The following is a 19,489-nucleotide window of genomic DNA, read 5'->3' on the forward strand; positions in this document are numbered from 1 at the left end:
GCTGGGATTATATCTAATGTAATGACTGCACGTTATCAGGACAGGCTCAGACAGCGCTGGGTTTATATCTAATGTAATGACCGTACGTTATCAGGACAGGCTCAGACAGCGCTGGGTTTATATCTAATGTAATGACTGCACGTTATCAGGACAGGCTCAGACAGCGCTGGGTTTATATTTAATGTAATGACTGCACGTTATCAGGACAGGCTCAGACAGCGCTGGGTATATATTTAATGTAATGACTGCACGTTATCAGGACAGGCTCAGACAGAGCTGGGTTTAGATCTAATGTAATGACCGCACGTTATCAGGACAGGCTCAGACAGCGCTGGGTTTATATCTAATGTAATGACCGCACGTTATCAGGACAGGCTCAGACAGCGCTGGGATTATATCTAATGTAATGACCGCACGTTATCAGGACAAGCTCAGACAGCGCTGGGATTATATCTAATGTAATGACCGCACGTTATCAGGACAGGCTCAGACAGCGCTGGGTTTATATCTAATGTAATGACTGCACGTTATCAGGACAGGCTCAGACAGTGCTGGGTTTATATCTAATGTAATGACCGTACGTTATCAGGACAGGCTCAGACAGCGCTGGGTTTATATCTAATGTAATGACCGCACGTTATCAGGACAGGCTCAGACAGCGCTGGGTTTATATCTAATGTAATGACAGCACGTTATCAGGACAGGCTCAGACAGTGCTGGGTTTATATCTAATGTAATGACCGTACGTTATCAGGACAGGCTCAGACAGCGCTGGGATTATATCTAATGTAATGACCGCACGTTATCAGGACAGGCTCAGACAGCGCTGGGTCTTTATCTAAATGTAATGACCGCACGTTATCAGGACAGGCTCAGACAGCGCTGGGTTTGTATCTAATGTAATGACTGCACGTTATCAGGACAGGCTCAGACAGCTCTGGGTTTATATCTAATGTAATGACTGCACGTTATCAGGACAGGCTCAGACAGCGCTGGGATTATATCTAATGTAATGACTGCACGTTATCAGGACAGGCTCAGACAGCGCTGGGTCTTTATCTAATGTAATGACCGCACGTTATCAGGACAGGCTCAGACAGCTCTGGGTTTATATCTAATGTAATGACCGCACGTTATCAGGACAGGCTCAGACAGCGCTGGGTTTATATCTAATGTAATGACCGCACATTATCAGGACAGGCTCAGACAGCGCTGGGTTTATATCTAATGTAATGACAGCACGTTATCAGGACAGGCTCAGACAGTGCTGGGTTTATATCTAATGTAATGACCGTACGTTATCAGGACAGGCTCAGACGGCGCTGGGATTATATCTAATGTAATGACCGCACGTTATCAGGACAGGCTCAGACAGCGCTGGGTCTTTATCTAATGTAATGACCGCACGTTATCAGGACAGGCTCAGACAGCTCTGGGTTTATATCTAATGTAATGACTGCACGTTATCAGGACAGGCTCAGACAGCGCTGGGATTATATCTAATGTAATGACTGCACGTTATCAGGACAGGCTCAGACAGCGCTGGGTCTTTATCTAATGTAATGACCGCACGTTATCAGGACAGGCTCAGACAGCGCTGGGATTATATCTAATGTAATGACCGCACGTTATCAGGACAGGCTCAGACAGCGCTGGGATTATATCTAATGTAATGACCGCACGTTATCAGGACAGGCTCAGACAGCGCTGGGATTATATCTAATGTAATGACCGCACGTTATCAGGACAGGCTCAGACAGCGCTGGGTCTTTATCTAATGTAATGACCGCACGTTATCAGGACAGGCTCAGACAGCTCTGGGTTTATATCTAATGTAATGACCGCACGTTATCAGGACAGGCTCAGACAGCGCTGGGTTTATATCTAATGTAATGACCGCACGTTATCAGGACAGGCTCAGACAGTGCTGGGTTTATATCTAATGTAATGACCGCACGTTATCAGGACAGGCTCAGACAGCGCTGGGCTTATATCTAATGTAATGACTGCACGTTATCAGGACAGGCTCAGACAGCTCTGGGTTTATATCTAATGTAATGACCGCAAGTTATCAGGACAGGCTCAGACAGCGCTGGGATTATATCTAATGTAATGACCGCACGTTATCAGGACAGGCTCAGACAGCGCTGGGTCTTTATCTAATGTAATGACCGCACGTTATCAGGACAGGCTCAGACAGCGCTGGGTCTTTATCTAATGTAATGACCGCACGTTATCAGGACAGGCTCAGACAGCTCTGGGTTTATATCTAATGTAATGACTGCACGTTATCAGGACAGGCTCAGACAGCGCTGGGTTTATATCTAATGTAATGACCGCACGTTATCAGGACAGGCTCAGACAGTGCTGGGCTTATATCTAATGTAATGACTGCACGTTATCAGGACAGGCTCAGACAGTGCTGGGTTTATATCTAATGTAATGACCGCACGTTATCAGGACAGGCTCAGACAGCGCTGGGCTTATATCTAATGTAATGTCTGCACGTTATCAGGACAGGCTCAGACAGCGCTGGGTTTATATCTAATGTAATGACCGCACGTTATCAGGACAGGCTCAGACAGCGCTGGGTTTGTATCTAATGTAATGACTGCACGTTATCAGGACAGGCTCAGACAGCGCTGGGTTTATATGTAATGTAATGACAGCACGTTATCAGGACAGGCTCAGACAGCGCTGGGTTTATATCTAATGTAATGACTGCACGTTATCAGGACAGGCTCAGACAGCGCTGGGTTTATATTTAATGTAATGACTGCACGTTATCAGGACAGGCTCAGACAGCGCTGGGTTTATATGTAATGTAATGACGGCATGTTATCAGGACAGGCTCAGACAGCGCTGGGTTTATATCTAATGTAATGACTGCACGTTATCAGGACAGGCTCAGACAGCGCTGGGTTTATATCTAATGTAATAACCGCACATTATCAGGACAGGCTCAGACAGCGCTGGGTTTATATCTAATGTAATGACTGCACGTTATCAGGACAGGCTCAGATAGCGCTGGGTTTATATCTAATGTAATGACTGTACGTTATCAGGACAGGCTCAGACAGCGCTGGGTTTATATCTAATGTAATGACTGCACGTTATCAGGACAGGCTCAGACAGCGCTGGGTTTATATCTAATGTAATGACTGTACGTTATCAGGACAGGCTCAGACAGCGCTGGGTTTATATCTAATGTAATGACCGTACGTTATCAGGACAGGCTCAGACAGCGCTGGGTTTATATCTAAAGTAATGACGGCACGTTATCAGGACAGGCTCAGACAGCGCTGGGTTTATATCTAATGTAATGACCGTACGTTATCAGGACAGGCTCAGACAGCGCTGGATTTATATCTAAAGTAATGACGGCACGTTATCAGGACAGGCTCAGACAGCGCTGGGTTTATATCAAATGTAATGACTGTACGTTATCAGGACAGGCTCAGACAGAGCTGGGTTTATATCTAATGTAATAACTGCACGTTATAAGGACAGGCTCAGACAGCGCTGGGTTTATATCTAATGTAATGACTGCACGTTAACAGGACAGGCTCAGACAGCGCTGGGTTTATATCTAATGTAATGACCGCACGTTATCAGGACAGGCTCAGACAGCGCTGGGTTTATATCTAATGTAATGACTGCACGTTATCAGGACAGGCTCAGACAGCGCTGGGTTTGTACCTAATGTAATGACTGCACGTTATCAGGACAGGCTCAGACAGCGCTGGGTCTGTATCTAATGTAATGACTGCACGTTATCAGGACAGGCTCAGACAGCGCTGGGTATATATCTAATGTAATGACTGCACGTTATCAGGACAGGCTCAGACAGTGCTGGGTTTATATCTAATGTAATGACCGCACGTTATCAGGACAGGCTCAGACAGCGCTGGGTTTATATCTAATGTAATGACTGCACGTTAACAGGACAGGCTCAGACAGCGCTGGGTTTATATCTAATGTAATAACTGCACGTTATAAGGACAGGCTCAGACAGCGCTGGGTTTATATCTAATGTAATGACTGCACGTTAACAGGACAGGCTCAGACAGCGCTGGGTTTATATCTAATGTAATGACCGCACGTTATCAGGACAGGCTCAGACAGCGCTGGGTTTATATCTAATGTAATGACTGCACGTTATCAGGACAGGCTCAGACAGCGCTGGGTTTGTACCTAATGTAATGACTGCACGTTATCAGGACAGGCTCAGACAGCGCTGGGTCTGTATCTAATGTAATGACTGCACGTTATCAGGACAGGCTCAGACAGCGCTGGGTATATATCTAATGTAATGACTGCACGTTATCAGGACAGGCTCAGACAGTGCTGGGTTTATATCTAATGTAATGACCGCACGTTATCAGGACAGGCTCAGACAGCGCTGGGTTTATATCTAATGTAATGACCGCACGTTATCAGGACAGGCTCAGACAGTGCTGGGTTTATATCTAATGTAATGACCGCACGTTATCAGGACAGGCTCAGACAGTGCTGGGTTTATATCTAATGTAATGACCGTACGTTATCAGGACAGGCTCAGACAGCGCTGGGTTTATATCTAATGTAATGACTGCACGTTATCAGGACAGGCTCAAACAGCGCTGGGTTTATATGTAATGTAATGACTGCACGTTATCAGGACAGGCTCAAACAGTGCTGGGTTTATATCTAATGTAATGACTGCACGTTATCAGGACAGGCTCAGACAGCGCTGGGTTTATATCTAATGTAATAACCGCACGTTATCAGGACAGGCTCAGACAGAGCTGGGTTTATATCTAATGTAATGACTGCACGTTATCAGGACAGGCTCAAACAGCGCTGGGTTTATATGTAATGTAATGACTGCACGTTATCAGGACAGGCTCAAACAGCGCTGGGTTTATATGTAATGTAATGACTGCACGTTATCAGGACAGGCTCAGACAGTGCTGGGTTTATATCTAATGTAATGACCGTACGTTATCAGGACAGGTCGTTTTTGGATTCTCTCTAAATAAGGTGACCTTATAATGCCCCTATGTAGGGCAATTGCAGGTTGCGTGTTCCTCGGTGTTGAAGGTATTGTTTATGTGAGTGTTGGCTGATCCTGTGTGTAGAAGAAATATGTGCCCTGCGGATACACAATTCATAGCTGTAATTAAGAGGTTTAGTAGTAACGCGCCCACATTAGTCATGGCCAAGGATTGAGATGTTTTGTTTGTAAACAAACACGGTACTTGTAGCTAATCCTTCAAGGATGAGAGAGACAGCCCTGTGCCACACCTTGCCGCACACTGCCAGGAACCCAGGTGAGATAAGTGTGGGCATGGGACAGATCTGCTCAGCGCCCTCCCGAATGCCCACCTCCACCCGGCCGTGTGCCCACTTCCACCCGCTCAGCGCCCTGCCGTGTGCCCACCTCCACCCGCTCAGCGCCCTGCCGTGTGCCCACCTCCACCCGCTAAGCGCCCTGCCGTGTGCCCACCTCCACCCGCTCAGAGCCCTGCCGTGTGCCCACCTCCACCCGCTCAGAGCCCTGCCGTGTGCCCACTTCCACCTGCTCAGCGTCCTGCCGTGTGCCAACCTCCACCCGTTCAGCACCCTGGCCTGTGCCCACCTCCACTCGGTGCCGCTCTCTCTCAGTATTGATATTAACCCCTGCGGTGCCGCTTTCTCTCTCAGTATTGATATTAACCCCAGCGGTGCCGCTCTCTCTCTCTCTCTCAGTATTGATATTAACCCCTGTGGTGCCGCTCTCTCTCTCTCTCTCTCTCAGTATTGATATTAACCCCTGCGGTGCCGCTCTCTCTCTCTCAGTATTGATATTAACCCCAGCGGTGCCGCTCTCTCTCTCAGTATTGATATTAACCTCTGCGGTGCCGCTCTCTCTCTCTCTCAGTATTGATATCAACCTCTGCGGTGCCGCTCTCTCTCAATATTGATATTAACCTCTGCGGTGCCGCTCTCTCTCAATATTGATATTAACCTCTGCGGTGCCGCTCTCTCTCAATATTGATATTAACCCCTGCGGTGCCGCTCTCTCTCAATATTGATATTAACCCCTGCGGTGCCGCTCTCTCTCTGTCAGCATTGATATTAAACCCCTGTGGTGCCGCTCTCTCTCTCTCAGTATTGATATTAACACCCGTGGTGCCGCTCTCTCAGTATTGATATTAACCACTGTGGTGCCGCTCTCTCTCTCAGTATTGATATTAACCCCCGCGGTGCGTTCTCTCTCAGTATTGATATTAGCCCCCGCGGTGCCGTTCTCTTTCAGTATTGATATTACCCCTGCAGAGCCACTCTCTCTCTCAGAATTGATATTAACCGTTGCTGTGTTACTTACCTTCCAGGACCTGGCTGTGTTAGTTACCTTCCAGGACCTGGCTGTGTTAGTTACCTTCCAGGACCCGGCTGTGTTAGTTACCTTCCAGGTACTGGCTGTGTTGCTTACCTTCCAGGAACTGGCTGTGTTGCTTACCTTCCAGGAACTGGCTGTTTTGCTTACCTTCCAGGAACTGGCTGTGTTGCTTACCTTCCAGGAACTGGCTGTGTTGCTTACCTTCCAGGAACTGGCTGTGTTGCTTACCTTCCAGGAACTGGCTGTGTTGCTTACCTTCCAGGAACTGGCTGTGTTAGTTACCTTCCAGGACCTGGCTGTGTTAGTTACCTTCCAGGACCGGGCTATGTTACTTACCTTCCAGGACCTGGCTGGGTTACTGGCTGTGTTAGTTACCTTCCAGGACCTGGCTGGGTTACTGGCTGTGTTAGTTACCTTCCAGGACCTGGCTGGGTTACTGGCTGTGTTAGTTACCTTCCAGGACCTGGCTGTGTTACTGGCTGTGTTAGTTACCTTCCAGGACCTGGCTGTGTTACTGGCTGTGTTAGTTACCTTCCAGGACCTGGCTGGGTTACTGGCTGTGTTAGTTACCTTCCAGGACCTGGCTGGGTTACTGGCTGTGTTAGTTACCTTCCAGGACCTGGCTGTGTTACTGGCTGTGTTAGTTACCTTCCAGGACCTGGCGGGGTTACTGGCTGTGTTAGTTACCTTCCAGGACCTGGCTGTGTTACTGGCTGTGTTAGTTACCTTCCAGGACCTGGCTGTGTTACTGGCTGTGTTAGTTACCTTCCAGGACCTGGCTGTGTTACTGGCTGGGTTAGTTACCTTCCAGGACCTGGCTGGGTTACTGGCTGGGTTAGTTACCTTCCAGGACCTGGCTGGGTTACTGGCTGGGTTAGTTACCTTCCAGGACCTGGCTGGGTTACTGGCTGTGTTAGTTACCTTCCAGGACCTGGCTGTGTTACTGGCTGTGTTAGTTACCTTCCAGGACCTGGCTGGGTTAGTTACCTTCCAGGACCTGGCTGGGTTAGTTACGTTCCAGGACCTGGCTGGGTTACTGGCTGTGTTAGTTACCGTCCAGGACCTGGCTGGGTTACTGGCTGTGTTAGTTACCTTCCAGGACCTGGCTGGGTTACTGGCTGGGTTAGTTACCTTCCAGGACCTGGCTGGGTTACTGGCTGTGTTAGTTACCTTCCAGGACCTGGCTGGGTTACTGGCTGGGTTAGTTACCTTCCAGGACCTGGCTGGGTTACTGGCTGTGTTAGTTACCTTCCAGGACCTGGCTGTGTTACTGGCTGTGTTAGTTACCTTCCAGGACCTGGCTGTGTTACTGGCTGGGTTAGTTACCTTCCAGGACCTGGCTGGGTTACTGGCTGTGTTAGTTACCTTCCAGGACCTGGCTGTGTTACTGGCTGTGTTAGTTACCTTCCAGGACCTGGCTGTGTTACTGGCTGGGTTAGTTACCTTCCAGGACCTGGCTGGGTTACTGGCTGTGTTAGTTACCTTCCAGGACCTGGCTGGGTTACTGGCTGGGTTAGTTACCTTCCAGGACCTGGCTGGGTTACTGGCTGTGTTAGTTACCTTCCAGGACCTGGCTGTGTTACTGGCTGGGTTAGTTACCTTCCAGGACCTGGCTGGGTTACTGGCTGTGTTAGTTACCTTCCAGGACCTGGCTGGGTTACTGGCTGTGTTAGTTACCTTCCAGGACCTGGCTGGGTTACTGGCTGTGTTAGTTACCTTCCAGGACCTGGCTGGGTTACTGGCTGTGTTAGTTACCTTCCAGGACCTGGCTGGGTTACTGGCTGTGTTAGTTACCTTCCAGGACCTGGCTGGGTTACTGGCTGTGTTAGTTACCTTCCAGGACCTGGCTGTGGAGGAGTAGCAGGAGTGCTAGCACGCATGTGCAGCAAAGGATCCAGCTGACTCCCCTCCCCGGAAGTGACGAGGGTAGGGGATTTTCTCAGGTAGGGCAATTTGATAGAGCTCCGGGTGATGACATCACTGAGGTCACGTGAGACGCTAGAATCCCCGCCCATGTGGTGACGTTACGCGCAGTGCGTGGGGATTCCAAGGATTACCCGGCATTCCCCGCGGGAACATGGCGGCCTGGGGGTAACAGAAACCATAGAGACCGGGGGATGATGGGAATTATAGTGTTATAGGGGGGATGATGGGAATTATAGTGTTATAGGGGGGATGATGGGAATTATAGTGTTATAGGGGGGGATGATGGGAATTATAGTGTTATAGGGGGGATGATGGGAATTATAGTGTTATAGGGGGGATGATGGGAATTATACTGTAATGGGGGGATTATTATGGAGGTATAGTGTAATGGGGGGATTATTATGGAGGTATAGTGTAATGGGAGGATTATTATGGGGGTATAGTGTAATGGGGGGATTATTATGGAGGTATAGTGTAATGGGGGGATTATTATGGAGGTATAGTGTAATGGGAGGATTATTATGGAGGTATAGTGTAATGGGGGATTATTATGGAGGTATAGTGTAATGGGGGGATTATTATGGAGGTATAGTGTAATGGGGGGATTATTATGGAGGTATAGTGTAATGGGGGGATTATTATGGAGGTATAGTGTAATGGGAGGATTATTATGGAGGTATAGTGTAATGGGGGATTATTATGGAGGTATAGTGTAATGGGGGATTATTATGGAGGTATAGTGTAATGGGAGGATTATTATGGAGGTATAGTGTAATGGGGGGATTATTATGGAGGTATAGTGTAATGGGAGGATTATTATGGAGGTATAGTGTAATGGGGGGATTATTACGGAGGTATAGTGTAATGGGGGGATTATTATGGAGGTATAGTGTAATGGGGGGATTATTATGGAGGTATAGTGTAATGGGGGATTATTATGGAGGTATAGTGTAATGGGGGGATTATTATGGAGGTATAGTGTAATGGGGGGTTATTATGGAGGTATAGTGTAATGGGGGATTATTATGGAGGTATAGTGTAATGGGAGGATTATTATGGAGGTATAGTGTAATGGGGGGATTATTATGGAGGTATAGTGTAATGGGGGATTATTATGGAGGTATAGTGTAATGGGGGATTATTATGGAGGTATAGTGTAATGGGGGGATTATTATGGAGGTATAGTGTAATGGGGGGATTATTATGGAGGTATAGTGTAATGGGGGGTTATTATGGAGGTATAGTGTAATGGGGGATTATTATGGAGGTATAGTGTAATGGGAGGATTATTATGGAGGTATAGTGTAATGGGGGGATTATTATGGAGGTATAGTGTAATGGGAGGATTATTATGGAGGTATAGTGTAATGGGAGGATTATTATGGAGGTATAGTGTAATGGGGGATTATTATGGAGGTATAGTGTAATGGGGGATTATTATGGAGGTATACTGTAATGGGGGGATTATTATGGAGTTATAGTGTAATGGGGGATTATTATGGAGGTATAGTGTAATGGGGGATTATTATGGAGGTATAGTGTAATGGGGGGATTATTATGGGGGTATACTGTAATGGGGGGATTATTATGGAGGTATAGTGTAATGGGAGGATTATTATGGAGGTATAGTGTAATGGGAGGATTATTATGGAGGTATAGTGTAATGGGAGGATTATTATGGAGGTATAGTGTAATGGGGAATTATTATGGAGGTATAGTGTAATGGGGGATTATTATGGAGGTATAGTGTAATGGGGAATTATTATGGAGGTATAGTGTAATGGGGGGATTATTACGGAGGTATAGTGTAATGGGGGATTATTATGGAGGTATAGTGTAATGGGAGGATTATTATGGAGGTATAGTGTAATGGGGGATTATTATGGGGGTATACTGTAATGGGGGGATTATTATGGAGGTATAGTGTAATGGGAGGATTATTATGGAGGTATACTGTAATGGGGGGATTATTATGGGGGTATACTGTAATGGGGGGATTATTATGGAGGTATAGTGTAATGGGAGGATTATTATGGAGGTATACTGTAATGGGGGGATTATTATAGAGGTATAGTGTAATGGGGGATTATTATGGAGGTATAGTGTAATGGGGGGATTATTATGGAGGTATAGTGTAATGGGAGGATTATTATGGGGGTATAGTGTAATGGGAGGATTATTATGGAGGTATAGTGTAATGGGGGGATTATTATGGAGGTATAGTGTAATGGGGGATTATTATGGAGGTATAGTGTAATGGGGGGATTATTATGGAGGTATAGTGTAATGGGAGGATTATTATGGAGGTATACTGTAATGGGAGGATTATTATGGAGGTATACTGTAATGGGGGGATTATTATAGAGGTATAGTGTAATGGGGGATTATTATGGAGGTATAGTGTAATGGGGGGATTATTATGGAGGTATAGTGTAATGGGAGGATTATTATGGGGGTATAGTGTAATGGGAGGATTATTATGGAGGTATAGTGTAATGGGGGGATTATTATGGAGGTATAGTGTAATGGGAGGATTATTATGGAGGTATAGTGTAATGGGGGATTATTATGGAGGTATAGTGTAATGGGGGGATTATTATGGAGGTATAGTGTAATGGGAGGATTATTATGGGGGTATAGTGTAATGGGGGATTATTATGGAGGTATAGTGTAATGGGGGATTATTATGGAGGTATAGTGTAATGGGGGATTATTATGGAGGTATAGTGTAATGGGGGGATTATTATGGAGGTATAGTGTAATGGGGGGATTATTATGGAGGTATAGTGTAATGGGGGGATTATTATGGAGGTATAGTGTAATGGGGGATTATTATGGAGGTATACTGTAATGGGGGGATTATTATGGAGGTATAGTGTAATGGGAGGATTATTATGGAGGTATAGTGTAATGGGGGATTATTATGGGGGTATACTGTAATGGGGGGATTATTATGGAGGTATAGTGTAATGGGAGGATTATTATGGAGGTATACTGTAATGGGGGGATTATTATGGGGGTATACTGTAATGGGGGGATTATTATGGAGGTATAGTGTAATGGGAGGATTATTATGGAGGTATACTGTAATGGGGGGATTATTATAGAGGTATAGTGTAATGGGGGATTATTATGGAGGTATAGTGTAATGGGGGGATTATTATGGAGGTATAGTGTAATGGGAGGATTATTATGGGGGTATAGTGTAATGGGAGGATTATTATGGAGGTATAGTGTAATGGGGGGATTATTATGGAGGTATAGTGTAATGGGGGATTATTATGGAGGTATAGTGTAATGGGGGATTATTATGGAGGTATAGTGTAATGGGGGGATTATTATGGAGGTATAGTGTAATGGGAGGATTATTATGGAGGTATACTGTAATGGGAGGATTATTATGGAGGTATACTGTAATGGGGGGATTATTATAGAGGTATAGTGTAATGGGGGATTATTATGGAGGTATAGTGTAATGGGGGGATTATTATGGAGGTATAGTGTAATGGGAGGATTATTATGGGGGTATAGTGTAATGGGAGGATTATTATGGAGGTATAGTGTAATGGGGGGATTATTATGGAGGTATAGTGTAATGGGAGGATTATTATGGAGGTATAGTGTAATGGGGGATTATTATGGAGGTATAGTGTAATGGGGGGATTATTATGGAGGTATAGTGTAATGGGAGGATTATTATGGGGGTATAGTGTAATGGGGGATTATTATGGAGGTATAGTGTAATGGGGGGATTATTATGGAGGTATAGTGTAATGGGGGATTATTATGGAGGTATAGTGTAATGGGGGGATTATTATGGAGGTATAGTGTAATGGGGGATTATTATGGAGGTATAGTGTAATGGGGGGATTATTATGGAGGTATAGTGTAATGGGGGATTATTATGGAGGTATAGTGTAATGGGAGGATTATTATGGAGGTATAGTGTAATGGGGGATTATTATGGAGGTATAGTGTAATGGGGGGATTATTATGGAGGTATAGTGTAATGGGGGGATTATTATGGAGGTATAGTGTAATGGGGGGATTATTATGGAGGTATAGTGTAATGGGGGGATTATTATGGAGGTATAGTGTGATGGGGGGATTATTATGGAGGTATAGTGTAATGGGGGGATTATTATGGAGGTATAGTGTAATGGGGGGATTATTATGGAGGTATAGTGTAATGGGGGGATTATTATGGAGGTATAGTGTAATGGGGGGATTATTATGGAGGTATAGTGTAATGGGGGGATTATTATGGAGGTATAGTGTAATGGGGGGATTATTATGGAGGTATAGTGTAATGGGGGGATTATTATGGAGGTATAGTGTAATGGGAGGATTATTATGGAGGTATAGTGTAATGGGAGGATTATTATGGAGGTATAGTGTAATGGGGGATTATTATGGAGGTATAGTGTAATGGGAGGATTATTATGGAGGTATAGTGTAATGGGGGGATTATTATAGAGGTATAGTGTAATGGGAGGATTATTATGGAGGTATAGTGTAATGGGAGGATTATTATGGAGGTATAGTGTAATGGGGGATTATTATGGAGGTATAGTGTAATGGGGGGATTATTATGGAGGTATAGTGTAATGGAGGATTATTATGGAGGTATAGTGTAATGGGAGGATTATTATGGAGGTATAGTGTAATGGGGGATTATTATGGAGGTATAGTGTAATGTGAGGATTATTATGGAGGTATAGTGTAATGGGGGGATTATTATGGAGGTATAGTGTAATGGGGGATTATTATGGAGGTATAGTGTAATGGGGGATTATTATGGAGGTATAGTGTAATGGGAGGATTATTATGGAGGTATAGTGTAATGGGGGATTATTATGGAGGTATAGTGTAATGGGGGGATTATTATGGAGGTATAGTGTAATGGGGGATTATTATGGAGGTATAGTGTAATGGGGGGGATTATTATGGAGGTATAGTGTAATGGGGGGATTATTATGGAGGTATAGTGTAATGGGGGGATTATTATGGGGGTATAGTGTAATGGGGGATTATTATGGAGGTATAGTGTAATGGGGGGATTATTATGGAGGTATAGTGTAATGGGGGGATTATTATGGGGGTATAGTGTAATGGGGGATTATTATGGAGTTATAGTGTAATGGGGGATTATTATGGAGGTATAGTGTAATGGGGGGATTATTATGGGGGTATAGTGTAATGGGGGATTATTATGGAGGTATAGTTTAATGGGGGGATTATTATGGAGGTATAGTGTAATGGGGGATTATTATGGAGGTATAGTGTAATGGGGGATTATTATGGAGGTATAGTGTAATGGGGGATTATTATGGAGGTATAGTGTAATGGGGGGATTATTATGGAGGTATAGTGTAATGGGAGGATTATTATGGAGGTATAGTGTAATGGGGGATTATTATGGAGGTATAGTGTAATGGGAGGATTATTATGGAGGTATAGTGTAATGGGGGATTATTATGGAGGTATAGTGTAATGGGAGGATTATTATGGAGGTATAGTGTAATGGGGGATTATTATGGAGGTATAGTGTAATGGGGGATTATTATGGAGGTATAGTGTAATGGGAGGATTATTATGGAGGTATAGTGTAATGGGGGATTATTATGGAGGTATAGTGTAATGGGAGGATTATTATGGAGGTATAGTGTAATGGGAGGATTATTATGGAGGTATAGTGTAATGGGAGGATTATTATGGAGGTATAGTGTAATGGGAGGATTATTATGGAGGTATAGTGTAATGGGGGATTATTATGGAGGTATAGTGTAATGGGAGGATTATTATGGAGGTATAGTGTAATGGGGGATTATTATGGAGGTATAGTGTAATGGGGGATTATTATGGAGGTATAGTGTAATGTGGGGATTATTATGGAGGTATAGTGTAATGGGGGGATTATTATGGAGGTATAGTGTAATGGGGGGATTATTATGGAGGTATAGTGTAATGGGGGATTATTATGGAGGTATAGTGTAATGGGGGGATTATTATGGAGGTATAGTGTAATGGGGAATTATTATGGAGGTATAGTGTAATGGGGGGATTATTACGGAGGTATAGTGTAATGGGGGATTATTATGGAGGTATAGTGTAATGGGGGATTATTATGGAGGTATAGTGTAATGGGGGATTATTATGGAGGTATAGTGTAATGGGGGGATTATTATGGAGGTATAGTGTAATGGGAGGATTATTATGGAGGTATAGTGTAATGGGGGGATTATTATGGAGGTATAGTGTAATGGGGGATTATTATGGAGGTATAGTGTAATGGGGGATTATTATGGAGGTATAGTGTAATGGGGGGATTATTATGGAGGTATAGTGTGATGGGGGATTATTATGGAGGTATAGTGTAATGGGGGGATTATTATGGAGGTATAGTGTAATGGGGGGATTATTATGGAGGTATAGTGTAATGGGGGATTATTATGGAGGTATAGTGTAATGGGGGGATTATTATGGAGGTATAGTGTAATGGGGGATTATTATGGAGGTATAGTGTAATGGGGGGATGATGGGAATTATAGTGTAATGGGGGATTATTATGGAGGTATAGTGTAATGGGAGGATTATTATGGAGGTATAGTGTAATGGGGGATTATTATGGAGGTATAGTGTAATGGGAGGATTATTATGGAGGTATAGTGTAATGGGGGATTATTATGGAGGTATAGTGTAATGGGGGATTATTATGGAGTTATAGTGTAATGGGGGGATTATTATGGAGGTATAGTGTAATGGGAGGATTATTATGGAGGTATAGTGTAATGGGTGGATTATTGTGGAGGTATAGTGTAATGGGGGGATTATTATGGAGGTATAGTGTAATGGGGGGATTATTATGGAGGTATAGTGTAATGGGGGGATTATTATAGAGGTATAGTGTAATGGGGGGATTATTATAGAGGTAGTGTAATGGGGGATTATTATGGAGGTATAGTGTAAAGGGGGATTATTATGGAGTTATAGTGTAATGGGGGGATTATTATGGAGTTATAGTGTAATGGGGGGATTATTATGGAGGTATAGTGTAATGGGAGGATTATTATGGAGGTATAGTGTAATGGGGGGATTATTATGGAGGTATAGTGTAATGGGGGATTATTATGGAGGTATAGTGCAATGGGAGGATTATTATGGAGGTATAGTGTAATGGGAGGATTATTATGGAGGTATAGTGTAATGGGGGATTATTATGGAGGTATAGTGTTAAGGGGGATTATTATGGAGGTATAGTGTAATGGCGGATTATTATGGCGGTATAGTGTAATGGGGGGTTTATTATGGCGGTATAGTGTAATGGGGGGATTATTATGGAGGTATAGTGTGATGGGGGGATTATTATGAAGATGTAGAGTAATGGTGAATTTAATGAGTGGAATGTGGTATCATGGGGGCTTGATAGTGAGGTGGATTATTAAAGCAGCACTCTAAACGCAGTACAGTGGTTATGGTGCATGGAATGCCTTGGTGCTTTGAGGAAGTACCACTTGCAATCCGCCAGTCCCCTTCTCCAGGAAAGTGTGAAGCTCTATGTCTGAGTTAATTCCATCTGTAGTGGATTAACTCCGGAGGGTTCTCCTTCTCCATAAGACTGTGTTGGTTATATATCCAGCTCCTGGGAAGTTTTCAAACCGTTCACACAGTTTGATAACTGGCACTGGGAGGACGCACCATAACCACAAGAGGTATAGTGTGATGAAGCAATTACCAGATATCTATAGAATTCTCTCTGTTTAGAGATAGATGGAATGCTTGTTTCAGTGCTTTTCATGTAGATATGACGATTGTTCTAATCTAATCTTCCATTAGGTGATCAGATGGTGCTTTCGAATGTGAATTCGTGGGGTTAACTTATCTGAGAGAAATGCTATGAATGAGAAATCTCAGGAGTCCAGTTAAGTAGGCATGGTCTGTGAATTTATTGCATGTTACTCCTTACACAGTGCGGTTGGCTATCTATTATGTCCACCAAACCAAAATGGCATGCAGAGGAATAATGAGAATAGATATTACCCCAAACATCTTGTCTTTTAGTGATCCCCCGCTCATCTCTCCAGTTAGTTTTAGTTTATCTTGTCAAATGACAGCGAGAACCGAATTCATTCACACCGTTCGATTCTGAAGACCTACTTCCTTCCTCAAATGATCAGTTTGTCGTTGGTGGCATTCATAAGGAGCTAATAACCTGCCTTACCCCATAATCACAGCATACAGATCGCCCCCTTCAGCCAGGCATTCTGGGTAATAACCAGCCTTACCCCATAATCACAGCATACAGAGGGCCCCCTTCAGCCAGGGATTCTGGGTAATAACCAGCCTTACCCCATAATCACAGCATACTGAGGTCCCCATCAGCCAGGGATTCTGGGTAATAACATGATTTACCCCATAATCACAGCATACTGAGGTCCCCATCAGCCAGGCATTCTGGGTAATAACCAGCCTTACCCCATAATCACAGCATACAGAGGGCCCCCTTCAGCCAGGGATTCTGGGTAATAACATGATTTACCCCATAATCACAGCATACTGAGGTCCCCATCAGCCAGGCATTCTGGGTAATAACCAGCCTTACCCCATAATCACAGCATACAGAGGGCCCCCTTCAGCCAGGGATTCTGGGTAATAACATGATTTACCCCATAATCACAGCATACTGAGGTCCCCATCAGCCAGGCATTCTGGGTAATAACCAGCCTTACCCCATAATCACAGCATACAGAGGGCCCCCTTCAGCCAGGGATTCTGGGTAATAACATGATTTACCTCATAATCACAGCATACTGAGGTCCCCATCAGCCAGGCATTCTGGGTAATAACCAGCCTTACCCCATAATCACAGCATACAGAGGGCCCCCTTCAGCCAGGGATTCTGGGTAATAACATGATTTACCCCATAATCACAGCATACTGAGGTCCCCATCAGCCAGGCATTCTGGGTAATAACCAGCCTTACCCCATAATCACAGCATACAGAGGGCCCCCTTCAGCCAGGCATTCTGGGTAATAACCAGCCTTACCCCATAATCACAGCATACAGAGGGCCCCCTTCAGCCAGGGATTCTGGGTAATAACATGATTTACCCCATAATCACAGCATACAGAGGTCCCCCTTTAGCCAGGGATTCTGGATAATGGGACCACGTGGTAAACTGACGGACATGTGATTTTGGTGCTAGTTTTTGATCAGTTGCTGATAAAGGTATCGAAGGCTTTGGGGGACACAGTGCCTTGCGTAGAGTAGGTTATCTTTACGCAGACTGTGATGTCCTTTATTTTACATACTGTATATGACATACTCTAATAGATTGTAAGCTTGTTTGGTCCTCTTCACCTACTGTTCCCATATGTCTAACATATTTTGTTAGAATTGTTTGTCTTTGGAGGTATAGTGTAATGGGGGGATTATTATGGAGGTATAGTGTAATGGGGGGATTATTATGGAGGTATAGTGTAATGGGGGGATTATTATGGGGGATTATTATGGAGGTATAGTGTAATGGGGGGATTATTATGGAGGTATAGTGTAATGGGGGATTATTATGGAGGTATAGTGTAATGGGGGGATTATTATGGAGGTATAGTGTAATGGGGGATTATTATGGAGGTATAGTGTAATGGGGGGATTATTATGGAGGTATAGTGTAATGGGGGGATTATTATGGAGGTATAGTGTAATGGGGGGATTATTATGGAGGTATAGTGTAATGGGGGGATTATTATGGAGGTATAGTGTAATGGGGGATTATTATGGGGGTATAGTGTAATGGGGGATTATTATGGAGGTATAGTGTAATGGGGGATTATTATGGAGGTATAGTGTAATGGGGGATTATTATGGAGGTATAGTGTAATGGGAGGATTATTATGGAGGTATAGTGTAATGGGGGATTATTATGGAGGTATAGTGTAATGGGGGATTATTATGGAGGTATAGTGTAATGGGGGGATTATTATGGAGGTATAGTGTAATGGGGGGATTATTATGGAGGTATAGTGTAATGGGGGATTATTATGGAGGTATAGTGTAATGGGGGGATTATTATGGAGGTATAGTGTAATGGGGGGATTATTATGGAGGTATAGTGTAATGGGGGGATTATTATGGAGGTATAGTGTAATGGGGGGATTATTATGGAGGTATAGTGTAATGGGGGGATTATTATGGAGGTATAGTGTAATGGGAGGATTATTATGGAGGTATAGTGTAATGGGGGGATTATTATGGAGTTATAGTGTAATGGGGGGATTATTATGGAGGTATAGTGTAATGGGGGATTATTATGGAGGTATAGTGTAATGGGGGGGATTATTATGGAGGTATAGTGTAATGGGGGGATTATTATGGAGGTATAGTGTAATGGGGGGATTATTATGGAGGTATAGTGTAATGGGGGGATTATTATGGAGGTATAGTGTAATGGGAGGATTATTATGGAGGTATAGTGTAATGGGAGGATTATTATGGAGGTATAGTGTAATGGGGGGATTATTATGGGGGTATAGTGTAATGGGGGGATTATTATGGAGGTATACTGTAATGGGGGGATTATTATGGAGGTATAGTGTAATGGGGGGATTATTATGGAGGTATAGTGTAATGGGGGGATTATTATGGAGGTATAGTGTAATGGGGGGATTATTATGGAGGTATAGTGTAATGGGGGGATTATTATGGAGGTATACTGTAATGGGGGGATTATTATGGAGGTATAGTGTAATGGGGGGATTATTATGGAGGTATAGTGTATTTACAGCATTTTGGAATATGCTGGTGATATATAATATTCTAGTGGCTACTTGGTACACACATTGCGCTGTCTGCTGGTCACTCTTTATATGACAAACTACTAGTTGGACGCAGACACTGTGACTTATTTAAAGGGACCCAGTTAGCGCCATTACAGTTTATTGTACTCTTACAATAAAATACATTACCCTGTAATGATTTTATCAATAACTTTAACACACGAGAAGGATTTGGGAATTGTTATAGACAACAAATTAGGTAGCAATATGCAATGTCAATCTGCCGCTGCTAAGGCCAGTAAGGTTTTGTCATGTATAAATAGGGGCATGAATTCTCGGAATGAAAATATCATTTTGCCTCTTTATAAATCGCTGGTAAGACCACACCTTGAATATGCTGTGCAATTTTGGGCACCTGTTCTA

The 19,489-nt window shown here is 43.8% G+C and overlaps 2 protein-coding genes across 4 annotated transcripts in view; one reads left to right on the plus strand and one right to left on the minus strand.

Annotated features, from left to right (window-relative positions):
- Positions 1-19,489, minus strand: part of LRRC73 (leucine rich repeat containing 73) — a 347,986-nt gene that overhangs the window by 199,051 nt on the left and 129,446 nt on the right. The window lies entirely within an intron of this gene.
- The window catches only part of TJAP1 (tight junction associated protein 1), a 73,916-nt gene continuing 62,813 nt past the window's right edge, over positions 8,387-19,489 (plus strand). The window contains exons 1-2 of one of the 3 annotated variants that reach the window (XM_063444179.1): positions 8,436-8,455; positions 16,127-16,211. The gene's annotated coding sequence lies outside the window, so the exon portion shown is untranslated. Of the gene's footprint in view, positions 8,456-16,126; positions 16,212-19,489 lie in introns of all 3 variants that reach the window. The other 2 variants (XM_063444183.1, XM_063444182.1) reach the window with 2 other exon arrangements.

This window comes from Pelobates fuscus, chromosome 2, assembly GCF_036172605.1.
Source record: "Pelobates fuscus isolate aPelFus1 chromosome 2, aPelFus1.pri, whole genome shotgun sequence".
Lineage (NCBI taxonomy): Eukaryota > Metazoa > Chordata > Amphibia > Anura > Pelobatidae > Pelobates > Pelobates fuscus.